Here is an 18,086-nt window from a genome sequence, read left to right on the forward strand (position 1 = left end):
CTAGAAGGGGCCACCTGACACATGTTCTCAAAGATTTCCAGGTGATTCTTACCCACCTCCCCTCCCACCTAAAACACTACCAACAACCTTACCTGACCAAACATTACACTAGGGTTTCAAAATCTGAATCCCATCCTGCATATGTCTAACAAGAAAACAGCATCTACCATACGAACTACTAAAATCAGAAATGTTCAGTCCCATGTAGATTAACCAAAGTAAAAGTTTTGGGTTTTTTTGTTTGTTTTGTTTTGAGAGACTGTGTGTGGGGGAGAGAGAGAAGGAAAGGAGAATCAATCCCACACAGGCTCTGCACTGTCAGCACAGAGCCTGATGTGGGGCTCGATCCCACAAACCGTGAGATCATGACCTGAGCTGAAATCAAGAGTCAGACACTTAACTGACTGAACCACTCAGGTGCCCCAAGGTTTTTTCTTTTTTCTTTTTTTAAGTTCATTTGTTTATTTTGGGAGAGAGCAAGAGAGAGAATAGTGGGGGAGGGGCAGAGAGAGAGGGAGAGAGAATCCCAAGCAGGCTCCACACTGTCAGCACAGAGCCCAACACAGGGCTCGATCTCATGAACCATGAGATCATAACCTGAGCTGAAATTAAGAATCAGATGCTTAACTGAGTGAGCCGCCCAGACACCCTCAAAGTAAAAGATTCTACTAGAAATTAATTTCAGTTATAGGCAGCAATAGTTACTGAGTTATAGATAGTTGACAGTAATGGTAAAGGAGCTATGCTACTTAAGAGTTCATCAATGCTCTATCGCTTACTAGCTTTGTGCTCCATTACAAGCAGTTTCCTTACATGTCAAGTGGCGAATGAAATCTTCTAAACATGGTTGGTATGAAGATTAAATAAGACCAAAAGAGCTTACTTACTGAAAATAGGTCAGTGTTCAATAAAGGTTTCTCATTATTACTGAGGTCTCATTTTGGACAAATGGTAACTCCCTCCAAATTCCAACTGTCCAGAACTTGAGGACCAGTTTGTAATATGGCCTGACCTGGAAAGAATGTTGTTTCTCCTAAAACAAAAATTTTACCAGTCTAGCAAATATAGCTGACCCTTGAACAACACCGGTTTGAACTGCACTGATCTACTTAATATGTGGATTTGCAGTAGACTACTAAACATATTTTCTCTTATGATTCTTTTTATTTTTCTTTTTAAGTAGGCTCCATGCTCAATGTGGGGCTTGAACTCATGACCCTAAGATCAAGAGTCAAATACTTCTCTGACTGAGCCAGCTAGGTGCCCCTCTTATGATTTTTAGTACTGTATCTTTTTATTTTCTTTATTTATTTTGAGAGAGACAGAGACAGCGCAAGTAGGGGAGGGGCAGAGAGAGAGAGAGAGAGAGAGAGAGAGAGAGAGAATGCCAAGCAGGCTCCACACTGTTAGCATGGAGCCCGATGCAAGGCTTGAACTCACGAACTGTGAGGTCATGACCTCAGGTGAAATCAAGAGTCAGACACTTAACTGACTGAGCCACCCAGGTGTCCCTCTAGCTTACTTTAAGAATACAGTATACAGGGGCACCTGAATGGCTCAGTTGCCTAAGTGTCTGACTCTTGATTTCGACTCAGATCATGATCTCACAGTTCCTGAGTTCAAGCCTTATATTGGGGTCTGTGCTGACAGTATGGAGCCTGCTTCAGATTCATTCTCTCTCTCTCTCTCTCCCTCCCTCCCTCCCTCCCTCCCTCTCTCTCTCTGCCCCATCCCTGCTCACTCATGTGCACGGGTGCTCTTTCTCTTAAAAATAAATAAAACTCCCCCCCCCCCCCCAAATACAGTATATAACACATTTAACATACAAAACACATGTTAATCGACTTTATGTCATCAGTAAGGCTTCCAGTCAACAGTAGGCTGTTAGTTACATATTTGGGAAGTCCAGTTATACTCAAAATTTCGGCTGCACAGGGGTCAGTGCCCCACCCCCCATACTGTTCAAGAGTCAGCTGTAATTAGTTTTTCAAAGTATGTATCACATCCATACCTGACCCCACCCTCTTCTTTCCTATTGAAAAAAATAATAAATTACTACTTATCTCTCACTGCCTGAAATTATAGGCCCACAATACTTCATCCAAAAGCCTTGGGACTAGATATTTCTAAAGTCAGAATTTTTCAGATTTCAGAAAGATGGTATGGTACAAATGCCAAATACTCTGTAATATACCCAATGGGTTAATAGTTCTTCAGTAAAATAAATGAACATATAAGGAGGATAAAAACTAAACAACCTCTCATCAGTTCAGTTCAGGTTTTACCATCAAATGGGTTTGTGATCTTCAGAACTTTCCAAAAGAAAGTTATGACTATCCCTAACCCAATGCCAATTTGCTTTAAAATATACACACGCCAGGGGTGCCTGGGTGGCTCTGTCAGTCGAGCGTCCGACTCCGGCTCAGGTCATGATCTCGCAGTCCGTGAGTTCGAGCCCCACGTCGGGCTCTGTGCTGACCACTCAGAGCCTGGAGCCTGTTTCAGATTCTGTGTCTCCCTCTCTCTGACCCTCCCCCGTTCATGCTCTGTCTCTCTCTGTCTCAAAAATAAATAAACATAAAAAAAAATTTTTTTAAACAAAATATACACACGCCATCACATTCTTCTGAATACTTTTTAAGCACTTTTTCTAATGCCCTCAGGTCTGATTTTTCCCATGACGGGTAACTATGCTATTATCTCAGAGAAGTGGACTGAGCCATTCCTGCTATTTCTCTTGGGAAATTAAAACAAAATAGCCTTTAAATTAGGTAAGCTGGGGGCTGGGGGTGATGTGCATTTAAGCTAAACTTCAGGGCTGACAGTAATTTGAATTCTACAACCTAAATTAGCTGAATGATTTCAATAACTTGTTCAGGGACTATACATTTTACAATACTTACTTTCTTAGACTCACAGTAAATCTGCCTCTGTGCACAATTTTTAGCAGATAAGGAGCTACCAAAGGTGTTTCAGATGGTGCTATTTGGTTATAATGCATGTATTATCTAGACATTTATTAACCAAACACTCATTATAAGCAGGCACAAAACAGTTCTCCAGCTGAGAAACAGTTGTAGAAATAATTCAACTGAATAACTATGCTGCTTCTGCTGGATCAAGATCTTTACAATATTTTGGAAAGATAATGAATAAATTCCTATGCAGAAAAAATAATCACAGCTTTAAAATGATAGCATACTTCAAATAATTATAATTTTACCTCATGATTCTACAAAGGGACTAATTACACAAAAATAGTGATGATTACAGTAAGCTTTCCTCAACCACTGAAGAAATAAAAGCATTTAATACAGCATAACTTTAGACATGACTTAATTTTTTAACTTTTTACTGTATTCATTACTTTAAACACATTACTTTAAAAACAGATTAGAAGCTGAGTTCAGGGGTACCTAGGAGGCAGAGTCAGTTGAGCGTCTGACTTTGGCTGGGGTCATGATCTTGCAGTTTTATGAGTTCCAGCCCCACAACGGGCTTGCAGCCGTCAGCGCAGAGCCAGCTTCAAATCCTTTGTTCCCCTTTCTCTGCCCCTCCCCCACTCTTGTTCTCTCAAAAATAAAATAAAATAAAATTTAAAAAGTTGAGGGGCGCCTGGGTGGCTCAGCTGGTTAGGCATTGACTTCAGCTCAGTTTATGATCTCACGGTTCATGAGTTCGAGCCTCGCGTCGGGCTCTGTGCTGCCAGCTCAGAGCCTGGAGCCTGCTTTGGATTACGTCTCCCTCTCTCTCTGCCCCTCCCCCACTCACTCTCTCTCTCCATCTCTCAAAAGTAAATGAACATTTAAAAAAAATTTTTAAGGTTGAGTTCACGAAACTTACCTTTTTGACATCCATATGCCTCAATTATATAATCTAGTTTGAAATTTTACATCCTGTAGTACCCCCTTCTCCACAAAGGATATGTTCCAAGACCCCCAGTGGATGCCTGAAACCACAGATGGTACCGAACCCTACATATACACTACGTCTTTCCTGTACATACATACCTATGATAAAATTTAATTTACAAATTACACACAGCAAGAGACTAAACAATAATTAATAATGAAATATAACAATTACAATATGCTATAATGAGTTATGTGAATGTAGTCTCTCCCCTCAAAATACTTTATTGCATTGTACTTACCCTTCTTGTAATGATGTGAGATGATAAAATGCCTATGTGATGAGATGAAATGAGGTGAATGATGTAAGCACTGTGATGTAGCATTAGGCTGCTACTGACTTTCTGACATATGTCAAAAGGGAGGATCATTACTTTCGGACCATGGTTGACCAGGACAGAAAACCAGGATAAGAACCAGTGTGTGTTTTATTTTATTTCTCTCTCCACATAAGTTGTTACGAATCAGTATTGTACAGATGACTATTATAAAAGCAAAAGTTGTCTAGTCTTTTAGAAACTAAAAAAAATTTTTTTTTTTTTTTATTAAATTTTTTTTTAACATTTATTCATTTTTGAGACAGAGAGAGACAGAGCATGAACAGGGGAGGAGCAGAGAGAGAGGGAGACACAGAATCTGAAACAGGCTCCAGGCTCTGAGCTGTCAGCACAGAGCCCGACGCGGGGCTCGAACTCACGGACCGTGAGATCATGACCTGAGCCGAAGTCGGACGCTTAACCGACCGAGCCACCCAGGCGCCCCGAAACTAAAAAAATTTTTAAAGAAATTTTAAAAATCATAAAAATCCTGTGAATTTTACTCAGAAGAATGATGATCCTAATGAACATTAAAAAGTTCCTCCCAATCCAGGTTTTGTCAATGTTTCTGCAGCAGGGTGCAGTGTCAATGCAAGCTGTGCAAAAAATATTTTGGATGAAATCTAGGTACAAAATGTCGTATTATAGATAAGAAAATATATAAACCCCAGGACAGTATCTTGTAAAATTATAAAACCCAAAGCATACAACCACCCTCAGCCAAAACAATATAATATCCTATAACTCAGGCTATTAACCCAGGGTATCTTCCTTCTTTCCTTTGCCCTTGATGCACCCCACCTACCCTTCCCCACTTAGATAACTCATACTCAGGCTAAGTCAGTCTCTCAGGGTGTTCCCTGAGCTCCCAATTTAGATCAGGCCTTTTGGATACTCCCACAGCACCAAACCTCTCTCTGCCTCACTCATCACACCCCTCCAAAGTTTCTTCCTCCCAAACTCCATTAGTATAAGAATCGTATCTGTCTTATTAACCACTGTCAGACAAGCATAGGTGCAAGCACATAATAGTTAAGTGTTCAAATAATAAACCTGAAAAAAATAAATTTCCAGGAGCAAAGAAGCTTTATACAACCAATTTGGCGAACACAGATTTTATTTTATTTTATTTTTTTTTTTAAATTTTTTTTTTTTTCAACGTTTTTTATTTATTTTTGGGACAGAGAGAGACAGAGCATGAACGGGGGAGGGGCAGAGAGAGAGGGAGACACAGAATCGGAAACAGGCTCCAGGCTCCGAGCCATCAGCCCAGAGCCTGACGCGGGGCTCGAACTCACAGACCGCGAGATCGTGACCTGGCTGAAGTCGGACGCTTAACCGACTGCGCCACCCAGGCGCCCCTATTTTTTTTTTTTTCCAACTTTTTTTATTTATTTTTGGGACAGAGAGAGACAGAGCATGAACGGGGGAGGGGCAGAGAGAGAGGGAGACACAGAATCGGAAACAGGCTCCAGGCTCCGAGCCATCAGCCCAGAGCCTGACGCGGGGCTCGAACTCACGGACCACGAGATCGTGACCTGGCTGAAGTCGGACGCTTAACCGACTGCGCCACCCAGGCGCCCCCGGCGAACACAGATTTTAAAAAGAAAACAGTTACAACAACCTCGGCTGTGTACACTAGTGGTGAGGCTACCTCCTAGGGTAGGAGTCTAGTAGTTCAAAAATTCACCCTTGGGGCGCCTGGGTGGCTCAGTCGGTTAAGTGTCCGACTTCGGCTCAGGTCGTGATCTCACAGTCCCTGAGTTTGAGCCCCGCATCGGGCTCTGTGCTGACAGCTCAGAGCCTGGAGCCTGTTTCAGATTCTGTGTCTCCCTCTCTCTGACCCTCCCCCATTCATGCTCTGTCTCTCTCTGTCTCAAAAATAAATAAACGTTAAAAAAAAAAAAAAAGAATTCACCCTCACAGAATTATAGAAACCTCTCATACAATCAGAAACTTAAACTGGGGCGCCTGGATGGCTCAGTCGGTTGAGCATCCGACTTCAGCTCAAGTCATGGTCTTGTGGTCCGTGGGTTTGAGCCTCACATTGGGCTCTGTGCTGATAGCTCAGAGCCTGGAGCCTGCTTTGGATTCTCTCTCTCTGCCCCTTCCCCACTCACACTCTGTCTGTCTCTCAAAAATCAACATAAAAAAAAAAAGAAACAAATTATCTGTAACAGTAATGTTAAAACTCAGATCCTCCCTATGAACTTACTTGCTTTTATTTTATAAACGATTCTGTAAGTCTAACTGGACAGTAGCTGAGTTCACAACAGTTTAGAAAAACACATGCTTGGGTGAGAAAGCAGTGCGCCTATGACAAGACTTAGGACACAGAAAACCCTGTAAATCAGGTTAGAAACATAAAATGGAGAGGGAGAGAAGTGCCATTCTGGCCAGTCCTAAAGCAGGCTGACAGACTCCAAGGACAGAACTCAAAAACTCTCCCTTAGGAGGAAAGACCTCATTCATTACATGGAGAAGCTTAAGTCCTAGATACCGTAAGACAGGGAAAAAGATGTCCACTGCAGAAATAAAACAAAAAAGTTGTAAAGCTTAAGAAAGAAAGCTTCAGTTATCTAGAATACAATGATACTATTTCAGTGGTTTAAGATCTCGATTTTTTCACAAGAGCCATACTGTACCTAAACACACATGAATTCCATAAAAGCTTAAAGATGCCTTACAATGCCTTCTCTTGGAGCAAAAACTATCAGTATTATGAAGGTGAAAATAAAGGTCAAAATACAGCTTTTTTAACCAGCCAGTCCTCAATGTAACAACCAAATCAGAATCAAATTTCTGTTCAAACAATAAGCCAGGTTGAAAAGCATAGGCTTTGGGGCGCCTGGGTGGCTCAGTCGGTTGAGTGTCCGACTTCGGCTCAGGTCATGATCTCACGGTCCGTGAGTTCGAGCCCCGCATCGGGCTCTGTGCTGACCGCTCAGAGCCTGGAGCCTGTTTCAGATTCTGTGTCTCCCTCTCTCTCTGCTCCTCCCCTGTTCATGCTCTGTCTCTCTCTGTCTCAAAAATAAATAAACGTTAAAAAAAAATTAAAAAAAAAAAAGAAAAGCATAGGCTTTTCATACGCACTCCGTTCTCAAATACCTTCCATTCTACTGCTTTTGTCCTTTGTTAAAGTACACATTTAAAATGAATAGAGAGGGGCACCTGGGTGGCTCAGGAAGTTGAGCATGTGACTTTGGCTCAGGTCATGATCTCACAGTTCATGAGTTCGAGCCCCGCATCAGGCTCTCTGCTGTCAGCACATAGCCTGCTTTGGATCCTCTGTCCCCTCTCTCTCTGCACCTCCCCCACTAGAGCTCTCTCTTTCAAAATTAAACATTTAAAATTAGTAATAAATAAATAAAGTAAAATGAATAGAATACATACTACTTCATTAAGAGGAAAAAAATCACTATATTGAAACTCTTTCAGTGCCATGGGCAGAACTGTCCTATCGACCCCAGGTTCACCCACACCCAGGACTGTCCCTGACACACAGGAAACACCATTAAACACTCGGGAAATTAAATTGAAAACATAAAGCCATTTATTTGGTTTGCAAACAACATAGGAAAATGCCTGGCAAAAAGGTTCAAACCAACTGTCCATTTGTTCACAATGCACTTGAGCCTGGTACTATTGTTATTTTGCCATCTTGATCAAGCAGTTGTTAAGGGTCGATGTCAGTTCAAAGGCCCTTAGAGATGGAGAGCAGCAAACCTAAGGCAAATGAAGGCAAGCAGAGGAAAACCCCACAAAGCCTCCAATATACGGCCAACTAAGAATAACCCCAGACTAAAATTCTCTTTTGAGGCTAAAGGAAAGAAATACTCCCTTCTGGCTTTCTAAGTAAGAATATCAGATCATTCACTTCAAAATGTAAATGTGCCAAGGTTAACCTTAAATAGATGGGCAGAATCAGAATTTGATTTTGTACAGTCTAATTCTCCACTTATATTGCTCACAAGACAATGCTTGTCTGGAGAACCACCATAAAGAGAAGAATAAACTAACTCCAATGAGTTGCCTAGGTGTTTCAGCAATGACAATGCACAGCCAGACACCCTGCATTCTGGCGCAAACATCTCTATTCCTTTCAAGGTTCCACAATTAGCAAGATGAAAACTCTGTAAGGCCTAAACATCTATTTAAAACTTTTTTTAAATTCAGGTGAAATACACAATATAAAGTTCACCTTTTTAAAGTGTTCATTTCAGTGATATTTAGCATATTCACCATGTTGTAAAACAACCAAGTCTATCTAGTTCCAAAACATTTTCATTACCACAAAAGAAAACCCCATGCTTATTAAGCAGTCCATCTCCAGTTCCCCTTCTCCTAGCATCTGGCAACCACCAATTCGCTTTGCGTCTCTACAGGTTTACTGTACTAGATACTTCATATAAATTAAATCATACAATATATGGCCTGTGTTTGGCTTCTTTCATCTAGCATAATACTTTCAAGGTTCATCCATGTTATACCACGTATTAATACTTCATCTTTTTAAGTAGTTGAAAAATATTCCATTGTACGTATACAACCACATTTGTTTACCGACTTATCTGTTGATGAACATTTGAATTATTTCCACCTTTTGGCTATAAGAATGGTGATGCTATGAACATCTACGTACAAGCATTTATTCGACTACTTGTTTTCAATTCTTTTGGGTATAGAGCTAGGAGTAGAATTGCTGGGTTGTATGCTAAATCTATATATTTAACCATTAGAGGAACTGCCAAACTGTTTTCCACAGCGTATGCTATTAAATATCTTGCGAAATAGTCACTCAGACCTATTAAGGGGAAAGAATAAGATACACAACAATGTGATGTGCAACTGCATGTTTCTAAAAAAAGAAAAATATGTAATATATACATATAGACACAGTATCTCTAGAAGGATATATAGAAAACAGTTATATGGTCTTCTGTAAAGAAGGACCTTGGAGGCTGAGATGGGAGAAAGGCTTTTACTTGTCATGCCTACCTACCCCCTTCTACAATGTTTCATACACATGCTTCATCAACCCCCTTGCTCTAATATTTTTAAATTTTTTGAAAGTAATCTCTACACCCAACATGGGGCTCAAACTCACAAGAGATCACTCTGAGATCAAGAGTGAAATGCTTTCACAACTGAGCCAGATAGGAGCCCAAATAAAATATTTTTAAAGCCCAAAGGAAGTAATACAATGAGAGGAGGATTATGCTCTGGAATAGGAAGACGATACGTTTTTTTAAGTAAACTCTACCCTCAATGTGGGTCTTGAACTCATGACCTCAAGATCAAGAGTCACATACTCTTCCAAATGAAGCAGCCAGGCACCCTCATTTTTTAGTATAAACTTTTTTTTTGTATGATTTTATTTTTACCTAGTGCATTTTTCCCTCTCTTCTTATTGAAGTAAAATACACATAACCTAGGGGTGCCTAGGTGGTTCAGTTAAGCATGTGACTTTGGCTCAGGCCATGATCTCATTGTCCATGAGTTCGAGCCCAGCGTCAGGCTCTGGGCTGACAGCTCAGAGCCTGGAGCCTGCTTCATATTGTGTCTCCCTCTCTCTCTGCCCCTCCCCTGCTAGTACTCTTGTCTCTCTCTCTCTCTCTCTCAAAAATAAACAAACATTAAAAAAAAATTTGTTTTAAATACACGTAACATAAAACTTACCATCTTAACTGACTGAGCCACCCAGGTACCCCCCATCTACATTTTTAAGTATACATTTCAGTGGTATTAAATATATTCATGTTGTCATGCAACCATCACCACCATCTATCCCCATTAAAAAAATTTATTTAAAAAAATACTAATTAAAAAAGGCAAACTTAGGGGGTGGGGCGCCTGGGTGGCTCAGTCAGTTAAGCACTCAACTTCGGCTCAGGTCATGATCTTGTATTTCGTGAGTTCGAGCCCTACATTGGGCTCTGTGCCGGCAGCTCAGAGCCTGGAGCCTGCTTCGGATTCTGTGTCTCCCTCTCCCTCTGCCCCTCCCCCGCTTGTTCCCTCTCCCTCCCTCTCTCTCTCTCAAAAATAAATAAAAACATTAAAAAAAAATTTTAGGGGCGCCTGGGTGGCTCAGTCGGTTGGGCGGCCAACTTCAGCTCAGGTCATGATCTCTCGGTCCGTGAGTTCGAGCCCCGCGTCGGGCTCTGTGCTGACAGCTCAGAGCCTGGATGGAGCCTGTTTCAGATTCTGTGTCTCCCTCTCTCTGACCCTCCCCTGTTCATGCTCTGTCTCTCCCTGTCTCAAAAATAAATAAAATGTTAAAAAAAAATTAAAAAAAATTTTTTAAAGAAAACTTAAGGGGTACTTGGATGGCTCAGTGGGTTGAGTGCCCGACTCTTGATTTTGGCACAGGTAATGATCACAGAGTCATGGGATCAAGCCCCATATTGGGCTCTGCACTGAACACTGAACATGCTTAAGATTCCCTCTCTCTCTCTCTCTGCCCCTCTCCCTGACCTACCCTCTCTCTTAAAAAAAAAGGGGGGGGGGCGCCTGGGTGGCTCTGTCGGTTAAGTTTCCAACACTTGATATGGGCTCAGGCCATGAACTCACGGTCATGAGACAGTCCTGCATGGGGCTCCACACTAAGCACCGACCCCACTTAGTACTCTCCTCCCTCAGCCCCTCTCCCCCATTCTCTCTCTCAAAATAAAATAAACTTAAAAAAAAAACAAAAGGAATCTATCAGACTTAGAACAAGTATTTCTACTAAGGGAGAAAACTAGCATGCATTGAGCATCATGCTCTTCATATACTATTTCATCTAAAATTCCTATAAAATAAATGTAATCTTCATTTCACAGATACAGGTCCTGAGGCTCAAAGGAATAACCTGGTTAAAGGTATATACATACAGAGTTTTTCTATAGCAAAACTTCTTTGTCATTATAGGGTCATCAGCATTTTTGGTGAAGAAACTGGTAAGCATAGCTTCACTTTTGTTTTAAAAAAATTTTTTTAGGGGCGCCTGGGTGGCTCAGTCAGTTGGGCATCCAACTTCGGCTCGGGTCATGATCTCATAGCTTGTGAGTTCAAGCCCCACATCGGGCGGGCTCTGTGCTGACAGCTCAGAGCCTGGAGCCTGCTTCAGGTCCTGTGTTTCCCTCTCTCTCTGTCCCTCCCCCACTCTCACTCTCTGTCTCTCAAAAGTGAATAAACATTAAAAAAAATTTAAAAAAAAAAATTTTTTTTAATGTTTATTTTTGAGAGAGATAAAATATGAGCAAGGAAGGGGCAGAAAGAGAGGGAGACACAGAATCTGAAGTAGCTTGACGTGGGGCTCGAACCCACCAACTGTGAGATCATGACCCAAGCTGAGGCATGAAGCTGGATGCTTAACCGACGGAGCCACCCAGGCACCTCTGTTTTTAAATACAATGTAGAAATACATAATTGAGAAAACAACTTTGAAACAGTCTCCCCTCTTACAAGGGAGGCCATCAATCAAACCACCCTAATGCATTACTCAATGTACTGAAAGGAAAAATATTTTTAAACATTTTTTAAAATATTTATTTTGAAAGAGAGAAGAAGACAATGCAGCAGCAGCAGCAGCAGCAGCAGAAGGGAGAATGAGCAGGGGAGAGGCACAGAGAGAGGGAGACAGAGAATCCCAAGCAGGCTCTACACTGTCAGCACAGAGCCCATTGTGGGGCTTGATCTCACAAACTGCGAGATCATGACCTGAGCTGAAATCTTGAGGTGGACACTCAACTGTTTGAGCCACCCAAACACCCCTTAAAGGAGAAATTTCAAGCCTTGTGGACAACAGAGTATATATGCAGTGGTGCTAGGCTAGTTGTCTTCTTATGCCCAGCAGTTGCACTGAGCTAATCTTACCATAGATCAGGGATTCAGGAAGCCATATCTTCCAATTTATCAGCAAAGCCTATGATCACTCATTTACAACATACTGTGAATCCCTCTACTTCTACCGTTGTCATTCTTGTCCAAGCCCCAATCATCTGTCACTGGATTTAAACAGCCTCCAACAGATCTCCCTACCTCCATTTTTGCCACCCTGTAGTCTATTCTCCATACGTGAGCTAGAAATCTAAATAAATCAGATAACATTACTCCTGTTATACGAACCCTTTAATAGCTTTCCAATGCATTCTGAATAAACTCTAAATTCCCAGTTCCTAAAAGATCTGGCCCTTGCCTACCCATAAGACTATTTCTTCCACTTTTCCACTTGCTCTTTAGGCTCCAGCCATTCAATTTTTTTTTTTTGCTGTTCCCTAAAAAAGACAAGTCCATTCCTTACCTATCATTAGTCTCTCCTACTAGAACAATAACTCCATAAGCAGGACTATTCATATTTTTGTGACTATTTACACCTGAAGTGCTTTCTACTTTGTAACACTGAGAAAAGTAGATGGTATGATTCAAAACTAACACTTTTCAGTTCTAAAGCAAACGTGCTCGTATTTTTAGGAATAAAGACACTGTAAAACAAACAAAAACTGTTTGAGGGCGGAGACTTTTTTTTTTTTTTTAAATGTGAGAGTTAATTTATTTTTTAAGTAACTTCTAAGCCTAAAGAGGGTTTGAACTCATTATCCCAAGTTCAAGAGTTGCATGCTCTAGGGGTGACTGGGTGGCCCAGTTGGTTAGGTGTCTGACTCTTAATTTTGGCTCAGGTCATGATCTCGTGGTTCATGAGATCAAGTCCCATGTCAAGTTTTGCATGGAGGCTGCTTGGGATTCTCTCTCTGCCCCTCCCCTGTGCGCATGCATGTGCTCACTCTCTCAAAATAAACTTTAAAAAAAAAAAAAAAAAAAAAAAAAGAGTTGTATGCTCTACCAACTGAGCCATCCAGGTGCGCTGAGGACAGGGACCTTCTTTGTTTTCTTCAGATATGTTCCAGAACAGCATCTGACATGTAGTAGCTATTCAATAATTATTTGTTCAATGAATGAATGACAAAACCACAAGCTAGCTTGTTCATTCTTCTTAGCATGCCAAGGAGGAGTTCAAAGCCAACCAAAACCACTATCACTGTATGCCTTCACTGCCAGGCACCCCATTTCACCAAATAAGAGTATTCACCTCCATGGATAAAAGAGATATGTGTGTGTGTACACACACATGCACACACACATACACAATGCAATATTACTCAGCCATCAGAAAGAATGAAATCTTGCCACTTGCAATGGCAAGAATGTATTATGCTAAGCGAAATAAGTCAATCAGAGAAAGACAAATACCATATTATTTCACTTATGTGGAATTTAAGAAACAATACAGATGAACATATGGGGATGGGGGAGGGTGGAGAGAAGAGAGAGAAACCAACCACAAGAGATTCTTAATGATAGAGAACTATGGGTTGATGGAAGCAGGGGGGTGGGAGATGGGTTAAATAGGTGATGGCTGATATGATACCAAGGGGGGCACTTACGATGAGCAGTGGGTATTATATGCATCGTGTGTAAGTGATGAATCACAGAATTCTACTCCTGAAACCAATACTGCACTGTATATTAACTAAAATATAAATTAAAAAAATAAAACAAACAAGTTGGAAAAAAATAAACAATATTCATCCCCATCACAGCTCACTTCTCCATATACAGAGTTCCCTCAGACCCAAAGAGAACAGAAAAAGGCGATCAAAACAGTACCGACTAGGATATATACCATGGTATCAATCAAATTAAGATTATTTCTAACAATTTCCTTTATTTGTAATAAGTTTAAATATCTAAAGAACCCCTGGACGGATCTTATACCAGCTGTTGACGTTGTTCCCACCTAAGCCAGTATCACTCTGACCCCTCTGGTAAGAGGGAAGATTGTCCTCTGATCTTCATTCTCTACCTGACTCATTTGCCACTGATAATTAGATAGATATACCCACAACATAAGCTGTGGATAAATGTATGATAACTACTGAAAAAAACGAAAACTTGGGGTGCCTGGGTGGCTCAGTCGGGTAAGCATCCGACTTCGGCTCAGGTCATGATCTCACAGTTCGTGGGTTTGAGCCCCACGCCAGGCTCTGTGCTGACAGCTCACAGCCTGGAGCCTGCTTCGGATTCTGTGTCTCCCCCTCTCTCTGCTCCTCCCCCACTCATGCTCTGTCTCTCTCTCTCAAAAATAAATAAACATTAAAAAAAATTAAAAATGAAAACTTAAAGATGAAAACTAGGAGCGCCTGGTTGGCTCAGTTAAGCACTCGATTCTTAATTTCAGCTCAGATCATCATCTCACAGTTCATGAGATCGAGCCCCAAATCGGGCTCTGTGCTGACAGCATGGAGCCTTCTTGGGATTCCCTCTCCCCCTTTCTCTCTCTGCCCACCATCCCCCCTGCAAGAGTGACTGTCCGTGCACATGTGCACTCTCTCTCTCTCAAAATAAACTTTAAAGATGAAAAACAGAAGGAATAAGATGGGAATGGTCCAGATGTAAAAGAGGTATGTGTATAACACAGTGAGTTTCATCTCCTTTAAGAGAGAGATTAGGAAATCTATCTTCATCTAAAAAAGAAATACCACTTAAAAGTAAAAAAGTTAGAGAAGTACCTTATGGAGAGGTGGGAGAATAAGACTAGAGAGAAAAGGTATGGAGTAAGATAAAGAACTCAAGATTGGTGAAGAGAATCATTAACAGTAATGCACTGACATTTCTCCAGAATTTAATATATAATAATCTCTCTTTCATGGGAAAAGAGAAATAAAAGAAGAGGTTTCTATGTTACATACCTTACAAATGTGCTGCAAGACCCACGGCCTGTGTGCCAGGAGTTTTACAAGTGCCTTGAACTTCTCAGATGAAAGGCACTATAAAAATATAAAAATATCAGGAATTATGTCTATTCACTTTACAATGAAAAAAATCAAAACACAGGATGTAAACAGGCTTGCCCAAAGTTCCCTGTAATTCAGAATTCAGGAGAGGGGAAGAAGTATAGAATTTAATCTTTGATTGGTATATCATCAAATATATCACATTTATACAAGTTTTAGCCTCCTTTACTTAAAAGGTACACAACCTTATCTTACAAATATTACAAATACTGCCCTTTTAAAAGCAAAAAGCAAAAGAATCCTACATAAATTAATTTTCCAACATTTTATTATAAAAATTTTCAAACCAGAGTGAAGTTGAATCTTACAATGAACACCTGTAACCCTACCACCTACACTACCACAAACATTTATTTAAATAACTTGTTTTATCTACTTACATATTCTTAATACAGGTATTAGAGAAATTACAGGCTGAAAGGCAACTGTCAGAAAAATCAGTGGTTTCAAAAAAAAAAAAAAAAACAGGATGAAGTCATTAGGTCAAGGAAGATAATTATTCAGAAATCCTGATATTTTTGTCAGAGATGATCAATATTAGTTTACTATTTAAAGTCAGAAAAGAGGGACACCTGGCTGGCTCAGTTGGAAGAATGTATGACTCTTGATCTCAGGTTGAGTTTGAGCCCCACACTGGGTGTAGAGATTAAACTTTTTTTTAAAAATTTTTTTTAATGTTTATTCATTTTTGAGAGATGGAGACAGAGCATGAGTGGGCAGAGAGAGAGAGGGAGACACAGAATCTGAAGCAGGTTCCAGGCTCTAAGCTGTCAGCACAGAACCCGATGCGGGGCTCGAACTCACAGACCACAAGATCATGACCTGAGCTGCAGCTGGACATTTAACCAACTGAGCCACCCAGGTGCCCCTAAACATTTTTTAATTTCTTTTTCTTTCTTTTTTATTTTTACTGTTATTCATTATTGAGAGACAGAGAAAGAGCACAAGTTGGGGAGGGGCAGAGAGAGAAGGAGACACAGAATCTAAAACAGGCTCCAGGATCTGAGCTGTCAGCGCAGAGCACAACGCAGGGCTCGAACCCACAAACCGTGAGATCATGACCTGAGCCAACTGAGCCACCCAGGCGCCCCTAAATGTTTTTTTTTATGTCTATTTATTTAGTTTTGAGTGAGAGAAAAAGAGGGAGATAGAGCGTGCGCACAAGTTGGGGAGGGGCAGAGAGAGAGAGAGGGAGACACAGGATCTGAAGCAAGCTCCAGGCTCCAACTGTCAGCACAGAGCCCAACACAGGACTCGAACCCATGAACTGCGAGATCATGACCTGAGCCAAAGTCAGAAGCTTAACTGACTGAGCCACCCAGACGCCCCTTACACTTTTAAAACATAAAGTCAGAATGGACTCAGATCTACCCCTATTCTTAGTGAGGGATTCTAGTTATTTAATATCAAATCATATCATTCCCCTGCTAAAAAACATCTAATGATTTCTCATCTCAGGACAAACCCAAAGAACTTCCTATATCCTAAAAGCCTTAACACGATCTGATCTCTGGTCACCTCTCTTTCATTTTACCTTCCTCTTCTCCCTTTACACCACTCCAAACATTTCAGTTGCTTATGTTCTTCTCTCTACCTTCACTTGAATAGTAAGATACTATTATAAACATGCCTAATTAAACATATTTACTTTATCCACCCTCTTCACAAGAAAAAAAAAAAAAATCAAGCTCAGTTTGGGACAAACTGCAAACTGGCTAAGATGTAACAGTGTATCTCATATTCTGACCATTGTTAACTATAAAATGTTATTCAGAATCATCTGGAAGAACCACCAATAAATTCAGACCAACACCCAGAATGAGCAGCTTCAATGCCTACCTGATTTTTAGTCACATGACTACCACAATTATGAGTATACAAGGTCTTCACTTAATACTGCAGTACCACAGACTATAAATGAGTCATTTGAAATAGAAACACTTGAAATAGGAATTTTACATTAATTACTAACTTTAAACTATCTTGGAAATTTTAATTTAGTAATCTCACAAGTACTTAACAGTGAGCATATACCCAAAGATCAAGAGTGTAGTTAAGACACATTAACACAATTTTACAATTTAGTTACGTTAATGTGTAGGTGCAGGCAAACTAAGTTCCACTGGCCAGGGGCATAAAGGGATAAAGTGGTACAGGAAGGTTAAGTAACTTTTAGTTACCTTTTACTACTACAAACATAGGTGATTAAAATCCAGTGAGTATGTACCATTTAGCTTTATCACTAGTAGCCATAATGCAATAAAACCCAAAGTCCTGTCTATAGAAGCTCAGCATGACCAGATTAGTTCTCTTATAAGTTGAAATATCAGTCTATCTTCTGAGTTAACATAAATCTCAGCTCTAGGACAACTAAGAAAACCCTAAGTAGCAACTTCTCTGGTCACTGCTTCAACTCCACTAACTCCTTGAGGAAACACCTCGAGATCTACCTGTTTTCACTCTAATATGAATGAAGACTATGAGAATACTCCACCAAAACCACTACCACACACATAATACACAGGGAACTATTTACTTGATATGTGCAGTTTCTCTCCATCCCACCTCAAATCAATAGTCAAAACAGCCCTCAGTCACATGACAACATCTTAGCCTGACCTAATTATGTGGGATTTGGAACAGAGGAGTCTGGGCCTCCCTGTGGAAGAAGCTTGTCCCTAAGAAGACCCAAACACCGAAAGCCAAAACTAGGCCAAGCGGGGACCCTGTATATTCATTTATCTATTTCAATCAACTGCTGCAGGACCACCCAGTTGCAGGGAGGAGAGTGTTGTTTAAGGGTAAATAACTGAAATTCGTTTAGAAAATGAATTTTTCGGGGTGCCAGGGTGGCTCAGTCGGTTGAGCGTCCAACTTCAGCTCAGGTAATGATCTGGCAGTTTGTGAGTTCGAGCCCCGCCTCGGGCTCTGGTGCTAACAGCTCAGAGCCTGGAGCCTGCTTCTTGTTCCGTGTCTCCCTCTCTCTGCCCCTCCCCCTCTCAGGCTGTGTCTCTCCTCTCTCT

The 18,086-nt window shown here is 40.8% G+C and overlaps 2 protein-coding genes across 3 annotated transcripts in view; one reads left to right on the top strand and one right to left on the bottom strand.

The window, feature by feature from the left end:
• NDUFAF3 (NADH:ubiquinone oxidoreductase complex assembly factor 3) overlaps positions 1–18,086 on the top strand; it is a 339,096-nt gene that overhangs the window by 279,068 nt on the left and 41,942 nt on the right. The window lies entirely within an intron of this gene.
• RHOA (ras homolog family member A) overlaps positions 1–18,086 on the bottom strand; it is a 61,342-nt gene that overhangs the window by 41,373 nt on the left and 1,883 nt on the right. Inside the window, exon 2 of one of the 2 annotated variants that reach the window (XM_060633677.3) lies at positions 14,959–15,036. The exons of the other annotated variant lie outside the window; for it this stretch is intronic. The gene's annotated coding sequence lies outside the window, so the exon portion shown is untranslated. The remainder of the gene's footprint in view (positions 1–14,958; positions 15,037–18,086) is intronic. 2 annotated transcript variants of the gene reach the window in all.

This window comes from Panthera onca, chromosome A2 (assembly GCF_046562875.1).
Source record: "Panthera onca isolate mPanOnc1 chromosome A2, mPanOnc1 haplotype 2, whole genome shotgun sequence".
NCBI classification, from domain to species: domain Eukaryota; kingdom Metazoa; phylum Chordata; class Mammalia; order Carnivora; family Felidae; genus Panthera; species Panthera onca.